This window comes from Dipodomys ordii, unplaced genomic scaffold, assembly GCF_000151885.1.
Source record: "Dipodomys ordii isolate 6190 unplaced genomic scaffold, Dord_2.0 Scaffold38, whole genome shotgun sequence".
Classification (NCBI taxonomy): Eukaryota; Metazoa; Chordata; class Mammalia; order Rodentia; family Heteromyidae; genus Dipodomys; species Dipodomys ordii.
Window position 1 is genome coordinate 13743207 of NW_012267254.1, and position 11162 is coordinate 13754368.

Below are 11162 nucleotides of genomic sequence, written 5' to 3' on the forward strand. Positions count from 1 at the left end.
GTGTGTGTGTGTGTGTGTGTGTGTGTGTGTGTGTGTGTGTGTGTGTGTGTGTGTGCCAATCCAATTCTGGGACTGGAACTCAAGGCCTGGGCACTGTCCCTTAGCTTTTTTGCTCAAGGCTATTACTCTAACACTTGGGTCACAGCTACAGTTGGGTCACAGCTCCACTTCTGGCTTTTTGTTGCTGTTGTGTTTAATTGGAGGTAAGAGTTTTATGGACTTTCCATTAGGTTTCATGGAGAACCATAAATGGCTTTAAAACATGTTCAGATTTACATCCATACTCTGAGTCTGTTCTCCTTATAGGTATATTCATCTGCTATACTCTAGAAACTAGAAAATTAATCTCTCAGTAAATTTTCAGATCTTCCTAGAAGTGCTTTCCTCTAAAGAAATTTTATCTTCAAACCTACTATATTTAACACATACATAGGAAGTTTCTGTGGCTTAAAAATAGAGGCTCCTCCTCGAATCTCTCTTGAGACCTCCTATAGAAGCTTCTAGGATCCTCTAGGGTTCTGCCAGAGCAATAATCCTAAAAAGTGAGATACAGCAGAAGGAATTGTACATATCGAGCAGACAGACATGTATATACATAAGAAAAGTAGTATTATGTTGAGGTAAATGCTTAGTTCTGAAAATTGTAACTCCCGGTCTGTATAAATACCATATTTGGGTAGGTATTTAACACCATTAGGTCTCTAAAACTGGAATGATAATCTCTTCCTCAAATACTTATTGGTAAGATCAGATAAAACTTTTAAATATCTGTAAGAGCTGAGTATTATTTACCAAAACAATAGTTAGGGAATCATAATTATGTCTCAGGGTAAAGTGATATTCTTCAATCTAGCCCTAGTGATAAAAGAACATTTCGTAAAAAAAAAAAAAAAGAACATTTCGTAATTACAGCATTTACACACAAACTCTTTACAATGGGAAATCATCTGCTCAGCCACTGCCTCCTGATTTGTATATCTAAAGTAAGTCTACATTGATCTCAATAAACCTGTCTAGGTTAGTTGATCTTTTGGCACAATTTTTTCTTTTTGAAGAAACTGATCAGCTGGAGGCTAAATAAATTGGGGGAAAAAAACAGAAGACACAAACTTAAATAGATAACTTTATGATAGTACTTATGAGAACCTGCAGCTAAATAATTTCTAAAAGGGCTCTGCAGTATATAACATCAACTACTTAACAAAAGAATACTCCTTTTCAGTAGAACATTTTGTGTAACACCTACAAAGCATAATTTGAGAAGTGCTGCTTCATAGAAATGCATAGTACAGAGCAGTTTTATTATTACCATATATTAGAATGCTTACCATTTCTACTCTACTTGTTCTTAATCTTAACAGAGCATGAGAGATCTCCAGAATGCTTCAGAGTGCCATTAGAGAACTTTGCAGAGTATCATGTGGTCTTTCCTTAACTGAATTTTAATACCAGCTATAACTGTACTACAACAAAATTAAAGCTGAAGTATTTCAATTAAAATTAGAACACATAGACATCGTGGTGCATGCCCATAACTTAAACAGTAGGGAGACTGAGACAGGAGGATCACAAGTTCAAGGCAAGCTTAAATACACAGTGAAACCATGTCTCTAGCTGAACAAAAAAAACAGAGCATAAAATCAGAAATTTGAAAATTATGAAGTAACTAAGAGATCCTTCAGAAAGGATACCTTCTAGAATAATGACCTTATTGTTTCGTTTCAACTATAATACTTGAGCTTGGAATGGACCCAGTCATGGACTTTTTAGTAACCAATGGCTTTGACTGCTCTTGTCATCTAGCATTCTAAAAGATGCTTAATGTCAGCTAAGCAACCAGAGATTCTCAACCTGGCCATATTAGAAGTGTGGGGAACTGACGTTTTTTCTTTGAGACAGTCTTTAATTCCTCAACAAAAATTCCCCACTTCAAAAATATCAACATTGCTGGATCAATGCCACCTCAAGCACCAAGTCTTAATCATCCTTAAAGCCCCTGAATCCTCTAGGAAGACTTTCCTTACCTTGCTGTCCCACATTACTTCTGCTTCCTCCTCCCCTCCAATTCCTATCATCTGAATCATTTGATTTAGTCCTATAATGTTTGGTGATAGTAGGATTTTGGACTCAGGGCCTTATATTTGCTAGGCAAGTGTTCTACCACATAAGCCATGCTTCCAGGCCTTTTTTCTTTTAGTTATTTTTCAGGTAGAGTCTTATGGGGTTTTATGCCTGGGACTGACCTGAGGCCATGATACTTTTGCCTCTGTCTCCTATATAGCTGGGATTACAGGTTTGTATCACCACTCCCACGTTATTCTTTGAGATAGTATCTAAATTTTTTGGTTTAGGTCGGACTCAAACCAAGATTCTCCTATTTCCTAGTCTCCTTCAAAGTAGCCAGAGTAGCACCCCATTTTATAATGCTCTACATTTTTGTCTATGTCGTGTTTTTAAATTAACATGTTAGCTGTATAAAGCCATTTCATTGTAATATTCTCATATATGTATGTAATATACTTCAATCATTTTCACCCTCTATTACTCTTTCCTTTCTTCCTCCCCAAGTATACTGGTTCTTCTTCCAAACAATTCACCTTTCACATTCATGTCACATGTGTAAATGTATGTGCACATTTATGTGTTTCAATTCCTCATATGAGAGGGAAAACATGGTGTTTTTTCCAAATTTATTCTGATTAACATGATCTCCAGTTCTATACATTTTTCCTGAAAATGAAATATCATTTTTCCTTATGTGTATATATAATAAATTTTCTTTATCCATCCATCTGCTGATGGGCACTAAGGCTGATTCTTTCATGAATAGAACTATAATAAGTATGAATGTACAGATATTTCTACTGTATGCTAACTTACATTCTTTTAGATATCGGTCTAACAGTGATAAAATATGATTTTTCATCTTTTGAGGAACTTCCATATTAATTTCCACAATGACTTCACTAATTTACTTTCTGACCAACAGTGTATAATAATTCCCTTTCCCCAACATCCTCACCAGAATTTAGTTATTGTTTTTCTTGATGATAGCCATTCTGACTGGAGTAGCATGGAATCTCAATGTCATCAAAATTTTTATTTCCCTTATAGCTAAGAATCATGAACTTTTACTTATATCTTTATTATATGCTATGTTTTCTAACTCCCCACCTGGCTCTTGATCTTAGGAGAAGCAGGAATATATTTCATATTGTTTTCAAATACCTCCTTATTCCACGAATACACAGGGTATTTGTTGTTTGAATGTGAATAGTACCTACAGGGAACACAATAATCTAAGAGGCATATCATAGAGCTTCATTAACACAAAACTATCAGTAATAAGAAAACTAAAGGACCCATGTTAAGAATGTAGTAGTTCAGCCAGAATCAGAAGAGGATTCAGTTCAAGACTGCTGCCCCCAGACAGACCCATGAATCTTGTGCAAGGTTACACTTTTTCTTTCCTTCAGCAAAGGAGAAAGAACAGAGAGGTCTGAGCCCTGGGAATGTTAAATAAATCCTTATATCATGAAAGATCTGTCAACCAATTCTAGAATCCTTATTATTCCGGAACAATCTCCTTAAGAAACAAGCTAGAAATAAGCAAGAGAAATAAGCAAGGGAAATGTCTTTTTTCCTTTTCATCTGTCGGCATCGTTCTAAATGGCCAACTCAAGAGAACTACTCTGGTCCTCTGAAGACAGTTGCTTTTTCAGACCAAATGCAAGTCACCTTTCTTTCTGAAAGGCCATGTCTCATTGTAGGATTTTAAATATCAAGAGATTCTGAACAATCTAGCAACCAAGAATTTCCATAAATTATAGCATTTTGATGCAAGAAAGTCTGACTCTATGCAATGTCATTTCCAAAATTGATGAAGGACCCATAAATCAGCAGTGCTATTTTGACACACCATTATGAGTCATAAAATTTCCATTCAACACCCACTCCCTGAGCCCAGGGTATTATTTATTCCAAGGATTTGGAAAGAGGTCTCAACTAAGTGCAGAATAATCTGCTTCTGAAAACTATAAGAAAAGGCCAAGTTTCTTGTCATCCTCAGAAACTGATATGCAAAAAATAAATCTGACTAAGAACATGTGGGTGGGAAGGTACACGGCAAAGAGGATTTAAGAAAAACTTCTACCATGTTACCCACTCAGAAGTAATTGCTATGCTGTGCCTTTTTTTTCTTGGTTTCCTGTTTTTGCTTACAGCAGATAAAGCCTTAGTGGCAATGATCTTAATCTTTTTAGTCAGTTTTCCAAGCTGATGGCCAGAAGAGGAGAGAAGGGACGGTTCGACTTCAGGCAGGAAACCAAAGTTCAAGAAAATAGGCTCTAGTAGCAGATGAAAATGCAGATGGTCCCTGGAGGCTGCTATGCACACATCTGGAACAATTCCAGATCTGAGATAGGAAAAGTATGTTAGTAAGGAATCTAGTTGGATTCCAAATGCTCCCTAACATGATGGATCTGGAAGATGGAGATTAAATACATTAATAGAATTAAAGGATAATTTCCCTTCACCTAGCTAACCCAGGGTATGAAGTCAAAAGTTAAGAATTTAGTTGGGGGCTGGGAAGGTGGCTCAGTGGTAGAGCGCTTGCCTTGCATGCATGAGACCCTGGGTTCGATTCCTCAGCACCACATAAGCAGAAAAAAAGGCCGGAAGTGGCGCTGTGGCTCAAGTGGTAGAGCACTCGCCTTGAGCTGAAGAGCCGAGGGACAGTGCCCAGGCCCAGAGTTCAGGTTCCACAACTGAACAAAAAAAAAAGAATTTAGTTGGGCACCAGTGGCTCACACCTATAATCCTAACTACCCAGGAGGCTGAGATCTGAGGATCAGAGTTCAAAGCCAGCCTAGACAGAAAGTCTGTGAGACACTTATCACCAATAAACTATTCAGAGAAAGCTGGAAATGCTGCTGTGTTTCAAGTGGTAGAGCACTAGCCTTGAGCACAAAGAGACTCAAGAACAGTGCTCAGGCCCTGAGTAAAATTTAGTCCCTTCATTTGTTTTTTCCCATATTTGCTGACTTTTACTTGGCATGTTTTTAACTCTAATTCACACTAATATTTAGTGTGAAATAATCTGTCAAATTTCTACATTGAGTGAAGTAGCAGGGGAGGGGGGGAAGGAGGAATGTAATCCTTTTCTATCTCTTAAAATGAATGTACAATCATCTCTGCCAACTCATGAACACTAAAATGGGTGTCTAAGATTATGACCACCTTACTTTCTGGTCAATAAACCTGACAGCTTTGAGTCCTTATATATTGGGGGAGGGGACACTTATGGAAGGAAATCCAATTAAAAAGCCTACACCTGACACATTCTCCTCTACAAAAGCTATCACTACACACTTATACAAGATTGTCTGAGTCACTATGTCTTTGTTTCTATTTCATTGCCTAGAATGTTGAATTCCAGTTCATTGCCTCATTACTATTCCCTGTATTGAGAACAGGATTCTTCCTGATTTTCATATAACTCACACACTGTACCCATTTCTCAAACAGGCTTTCTTTTCTTTTTGGTTAACACTTCGTGAGAATCTGGTTCAACTGATCCTTTTTATTTATTCCTCCAAGTAGAATTTTTCAGGACATGAATCATATGTGTTTTGCTCACAGACAAGTCTAGAACAGTTTCTGGTTCATAAATATCACTCAATACATATTGGTTGAAAAAATGAATGAGTAGATAGATGAATGATTGAGCCTACTCTCTACCCCAACCATAACTGGACACCCTATGATTATATTTTATTTGTTATTGTAGTTGTACAAAGGAGTTGCCATTTAACAAAGCAGTTTATTAATATAATGTATCTTAATCAATGTCACCCCTTTCAACATTCTCACTCACCCCTCCCTTACTCACTCCTTTCCTCACTGTTCTTAATTGTGTAGGATATACAGTGAATTCTTGACTACATTCTCGCCCTCTTCTTCTCTTCACTCATTTACCTCTTTTCCCTTGATCCCACCCCATCCCTTTCAAGTGCCCACTTCCTGGTATTTATTTTAAAATATTGTTCAGTCAGCTGCCCAGTGGCTCACGTCTGTAATCCTAGCTACTCAGGAAGCTGAGATCTGACAAGCACAGTTCAAAGCCAGCCTGGGAAGGAAAGTCCAGGCGTGGAGCTGTGGCTCAAGTGATAGAAAACTTGCATGAATACAAAAGCTTAGGGACAGTAGTCAGGCCCTGAGTTCAAGCCCAAGGGCCATCAACAACAACAATAATAATAATAACAATAATAATAAATAAAATATTGCTCAAGAGCAGAAGTGTAGCTCAATGGTAGAGCACTTGCCTAGCAAGCCCAAGTCCCTGGGTTCAATCACCAGAACCACCAAAATAAATAAATATCAACATTAATTTAAAAATTTGTTCAAAATAGCCATTCTCAAGACTTATTTGTTCATTGACAGTAGAAAGAGCAAGTACCCTGATATCAAGCTCCTGAGTCATAAATACTGCCGACTTGAGTATGATCTCCAAGGGAGCACAGATTAAAGTAAATTTTACTTGTTTTCAATGGCCTCAACTATATCTAATAGAAAAAGGAAATAATTACATGACAATACTGGGTATTGAATTAGTATAACTACAGTAATGTTATTTCAGAACACTGGTTCTAGATGGAACTCATGTTCAGTTTTATAAATTCATGTGCTACATAACATTCCTTCAATATGCACTTTTTTAAATCTGGTAGTGTTAAGACCAAGGGTACAAAGGCAAGACCCAGAAACCAGTAATATGCCAAAATGAAGGCTCTAGACTAGGCAATGGGTTCATAACTATTCAGGGAAGTTACAAGAGATCAAATAGCACAGTGAACCTAAAATCAAGGCAGAAAAAAACGGAACACAAGTGTGCAGGCTCTCCAAAAAAGCATTCAGGAACCACAAGGATGTGTGTGTGTGTGTGTGTGTGTGTGTGTGTGTGTGTGTGTGTGTGTGTGTGTGTGTATGTATGTATGTTCTGACCCAGATGACCAAATGGGCAGAACAAAGCAAAAAAGAAAGCAAACTGAAAGTGCCAAGTTCAAAACACTCAGATTCATAGACTAATTCCTATCCAAACCAAGAAGTGTCTCAGATGTTCCTTGCAACAAAAGTACCTTTCTTGAGGAAAAAAGGAAATGAGTCAACCTAATTTGAGTAGGAAGTAAAATGGCCAGAGTGAAAAATAATAGGACTGATTCTGTAAATAGTATCATTTCACTCTATCTAAACTCTGAACCTAGAGAAATGGAGGAGTGCTCCTCAGAAGTATTTAGCATGTAGAAGCCATAGCTACTAAAATTCAACCCATGACAGGGCATCAAAAGAAAAAGGCCCTCTATGGGGCCATCTCTCAGCCTTGATTACCTTACCTACATTTACATAGAGAGCACAGGATAAGGCTTAAAGCACAGGTTTGTCTTGGTGGGAGGCCAATGATCCTTATGGATCATGAGAACACTGAAAGCCTGCAAGGTCATCTAGTCCCTGCCTCCATGTTATCTCTTGGGAGAATGTCATGAAAGTTTCTCCTTGCCTTAAGGATTCTTATAAAGTATGGAGTTTTCTGCTATACTTTCTCAGAAAATAAAACTGTTTTCATGTATAATGTATAATATATGAATGTGAGTTTAAATTTGTAAAATATGAATAAAATTTATAAATATAAACATACATAAATATATATATATATATATGCTAGGCAGAATATACAGCTACAGAAGATAAAACTGCTTATCAGCAGCCTAGGATAAACTTCTCAACAGCTGAGTATCCTACAAGACAGCTTCCTTCGTTTCCCTGTCATCCTTTTTAATGTATGGACAAGAACTCCAGAGAGCTAGTACTTTAGCCTCATTCTTTTCTTCACTGTCAAAGTAATACACTGTCTAAATCTAGAAATGGCTCAATGTATCTTTCTCAGTTTAATCACTGGGGCCTTGGCCTTGGCCTTGTCTTGTCCTGTATGAGTGAGATTGACAGGCCTCAGGCAGGAAGAAAAGCACCATTCTAATTTGTACCACAATGCCTTATAAAGTATTTCCCAGATAGGCAATTTGAGTTAAAATGCTCCAATCTTGTGGCTGGGGTATAGATCAATGATAGAGTGATGCCTAGCATTCATAAGTCCCTGAGATCAAGTCCCAATACTAGGAAAAAAACATTTAGACACATGTTAATCCCATCTGACAAAACTATAGTAGAATCCAAACATATTACTGCAACCTAACCCAAGCAGCTCCTTGCTGACACATAGGTACTTTAAAACTATTGGCCATTTGCTACAGGGGAGCAGGATTTACCAACAATTTGGTCTTATGAGACTCTTAGCTGTTATCTTTTTTCTTTTTTTATTATTACTAATAAAATTTTTATTGTGAAAATACCGTACAGAGGGGCTACAATTACATGAGCAAGATAATGAGTACAATTTCTTATCAAGCATTGTTGCCTCCTCCTTTGTTTCCCCTTACTATCCCTGCCCTTCCACTTCCCACCCCCCACCCCATTCCCCCACCTCCCGCCAAAATTGTAAAGTTCGTTTTTCAACATAATGTCTTGTACATCTCATTGTTACAATGGGTCAGACTGTATCCCTATTTAAACCATTTGTTTTTTCCTTCCCCTCCCCAAATTATACCAACATCAATACAGTGAAAACCGGGGTTATACCATGGGGGACAGACATACAAAGCAACAAAGAAATCATCTTATAAATATGTTTGGAACAATAGCAAAAAAAAAACCATTTGAGTCCTTATCTTGGGGTTCATTTCACCTAACATCAACTTATTTGACCATTTCTGCTTGTCTCAGACATATACTTCATTGTTGGTGGGAATGTAAACTTGTTCAACCACTTTGGAAAGTAGTATGGAGGTTCCTCAAAAGACTCCACATAGAGCTCCCCTATGACCCAGCAATCCCACTTTTGGGCATTTACCCAAATGGTTACAAACAAGACCACACTAAAGCTACCAGCACAACTATGTTTATTGCAGCATTATTAACATAGCTAAGATATGGAACCAACCCAGATGCCCCTCCATAGATGAATGGATCAAAAAAAGGGGGAAAAAAACACAATGGAATTCTATGCCTCCATCAGAAAGAATGACATTGCCCCCATTTGTTAGGAAATGGAAAGACTTGGGAAAAAATTATATTAAGTGAAGTAAGCCAGGCCCAAAGAAACATAGGTCCCATAGTTTCCCTTATTTGCAATAACTATATATGTCTGAGACAAGCTATCTTTATAAAATTATGAGAGTTCACTCTTACCATATTCTTACTTCAGGCAAGTCTCCACTTCATTTGTCACAGCCCAATGAGTACATAAGCTGTAAGGCAAAGATTTCCAGAAAGGGTATCCTCCATCCGTTATCAAGTATTCCATCAAGTACTACCATTTTTTTTAATCTACTTAAGTCTTCTGATTCTCAGACTGTGGTAGTGATCAGCAAAGTCCCTCTGCCAAGATTTTATAAGTACTTCACTGAAGCACAAAGCCCAAAACTGAACACTCAGATTATTTGTATAACAGAGTCTCTTATATCCTTTCTATTCCAAGGAGAAAGTCAAACATGTAGTGCTATATAATAAAAAGGTACTAACAAAGGGCTATAAGGGGAAGGAAGGAAGAAATGTTTGCTTCAAAATATGAGGATTAAGGATGAATTATGGAGAATGTGGTATTTGAACTGAGCCTAGGGGAAAAATAGATTTAAAAATTCAGTAACCAGAGAAGAGAGCTTAATTGAGAAAATGGTAATAAAGAAATAAGAAAGAAAAACAAAAGACTCTGGAACATAAATAGCTGTAGGAATAAGATCTCTTTAATTATAATTCATTGCTCTAAAATGACTTGAAATGACCATATCTATAAAATATGAACAAGATGCTATAAGCAAAAATTTAAAAAAAACCAAGAAAAACCTTTGGAATTTAAAATACAATTGCTAAAACTAAAAGGAATATAGAGTAGTACACATAAATTAGTAAATGTAAACATTACCCTAGAAATTGAACATTCATGCCTGTAATCCTACCTACTCAGAAGGCTGAGATTTGAGGATCCCAGTTTTAAGCCAGGCAGGGCAGAAAAGTCCATAAGACTTTTATCTCCAATTAGCCAGCAAAAAGCCAGAAGTGGGGCTATGGCTTAAGTGGTAGAGAATGAGCCTTGAGCAGAAAGCTAATGGAGAGCTCCCTAGCTCTGAGTTCAATTCTCAGTACCAGCATAGAAGATACATACAAGCTGGGGAAATCATTTTAAAAAGAGCTGGACATGGTAGCACGTATTTGTAATCCTAGCTACTTGAGAAGCAGAAGTAGGAGGATCATGGTCCAGAGCCAGACCTGGAGAAAATACAAGACTACCTAAATAATAACTAAAGTAAAAAGGGCTGGGAGCTTAGCTCAAGTGGTAAAACACCTGCCCCAGGACCACAAAAAAAGGAAATGGAGGCTCAGTGAAATAAAAGAATTTGCCTCACGTCAGATTGGAAGCAAGTGGCAGAACAGAGTGGAAGCAACAAGGAGAAGTTAAAGGTGTCAGACTAAATGTTGATGCATATAAAAATGGAGTCCTTCAGAAGTTGTGAAGGATAACTTGAAAAGTGACAAGATGACAGAAAATTAACCTCCAAGAGAGAAGGGTCTTTATTTCCCAGAGACCAGGAACACTGCAAAGAAAAGGCACAGGGAGGTTAAAACACAGTGAAGTAGTGTCATGCATGCACCAGATCCAAGAAGACCTTGAAACTAATGCCAAGTCTGCCTCCAAGAGCAAGCTGCTAATGTCTGATGACTCATTCTTCAGGACAAGGCCAGCTCTTGGCCAACAGCCACTATGGATACTGCAGCAGGGCACTGTTCCACACCAGTATGTGCTATCACATCCCGACAACCTCCACCAGTCTCAAGGAAGTGTGGCCAAAGTCTAAAAACTGCCTTTAGCTGTTTATCATTAAGTCATTTTGTTCCTTTTGAGCTGGGGCAGACTGGATGCAAGCAAACAAAGAAGGTAATGTCATAATTCCAAAAACAAATGCCCTCTTAATGCACTTGAGCTGTCTACTATAAAGGGCAACAGGGAAGCTGGGCATTGGTGGCTCACTCCTGTAATCCTAGCTACTCAGGAA